The following is a 1,488-nucleotide window of genomic DNA, read 5'->3' on the forward strand; positions in this document are numbered from 1 at the left end:
TCCTGAATTGTAAGTTGTTGATAGGACCAAACATTGCTTGTCTACGAGACATTGTTTAAAGGGACTCGCTGGGAGAGTGTTAGTGGCAAGAGGGTAGTTATCCACCTTGAGCTGGTGGGCCTGGCTCATACCTGATTGAATGCTTTTCAGCCTGCCTGGTGTGGGTCAGTGGTTGAGCGTGGACCTATGAACTGGGAGGTCAGGACCCATGCCAGATTGTAGGGGCGTGCAGGTTTCTCTCATCATTGATGTTTCTGTATCTCCCTCTCCCTTCCTCTCTGAAATCAATAAAAATATATATTTTTTAAAAATGCTTTTCACTGTGTAATGGTGTTGGTAGTGAGCATTTTATACCCCTTTGTTGCCCAAAGACTAGAGTTCTCTGAACTCTCAGTGGCTCTCAGACTGGGCCCCTACCCCCCTTTTTTTTAAAATATAGTTTATTGTTTTTGTTTTTGTTTTTGTTTTTTTAACAGAGAGGAAGGGAGAGGGATAGAGAGTTAGAAACATCAATGACAGAGAAACATTGATCAGCTGCCTCCTGCACACCTCCTACTGGGGATGTGCCCACAACCATGGTACATGCCCTTGACTGGAATCGAACCTGGGACCCTTCAGTCCACAGGCCGATGCTCTATCCACTGAGCCAAACCGGTTAGGGCAGGCCCCTCCTCTTTTTATGTCTATGTGAATGCAGCAGTCTGTGATGATACAGCAAATATTGTTCCTGGCTTTTTTTTTTTTTTTTTTAAATATATTTTATTGATTTTTTACAGAGAGGAAGGGAGAGAGATAGAGAGTTAGAAACATCGATGAGAGAGAAACATCGATCAGCTGCCTCCTGCACATCTCCTACTGGGGATGTGCCCGCAACCCAAGTACATGCCCTTGACCGGAATCGAACCTGGGACCTTTCAGTCCACAGGCCGACGCTCTATCCACTGAGCCAAACCGGTTTCGGCTTACTCCTTTTAGTAGAGCTTTGCAATATAGTTGGCACTCAGCTTTGTTGTTATATGAGCAAATAAGTAAAGAGGGGGAGGGTAAACAAAATCCAGAGTGTTGTGTGTTTTTTTTCCTTGCTTGAGGATAAGGATGCTCGGGTGGCTACTGCATCTATTCTAGATCTGTTTCTTTCTTTATTTGAAAGAGACAGGGGAAGGGGGGAGGGGAGAAACATTGATTTGTTGTTCCACTTATTTATACATTCATTGGTTGCTTCTTGTATGTGCCCTGACCGTGGATCGAACCTGCAACCTTGGTGTATTTAGGATGGCATTCTAACTAACTGAGCTACCCGGTCAGGGTCTAGATCTGTTGATTCTTGCCACTGTATTCAGTGAAGTGGAAACTTTTACCCGAGATCAAACCTTAGATTAGGTGTTAATGTTACATTTTATTCACTAGGGCCAGAGAAAAGATCTCTTTTGCTTGTTGTAGTAGCTGGGTATTGGGGACATTAGTAGGGATAAAAAACAGAGTTATCAG

The 1,488-nt window shown here is 43.8% G+C and overlaps 1 protein-coding gene across 6 annotated transcripts in view; it reads left to right on the forward strand.

The window, feature by feature from the left end:
* Nucleotides 1-1,488, forward strand: part of ZNF3 (zinc finger protein 3) — a 10,819-nt gene that overhangs the window by 1,463 nt on the left and 7,868 nt on the right. The gene's annotated exons all lie outside the window — the stretch shown is intronic.

Source organism: Myotis lucifugus, unplaced genomic scaffold (genome assembly GCF_000147115.1).
Source record: "Myotis lucifugus unplaced genomic scaffold, Myoluc2.0 scaffold_0, whole genome shotgun sequence".
Lineage (NCBI taxonomy): Eukaryota > Metazoa > Chordata > Mammalia > Chiroptera > Vespertilionidae > Myotis > Myotis lucifugus.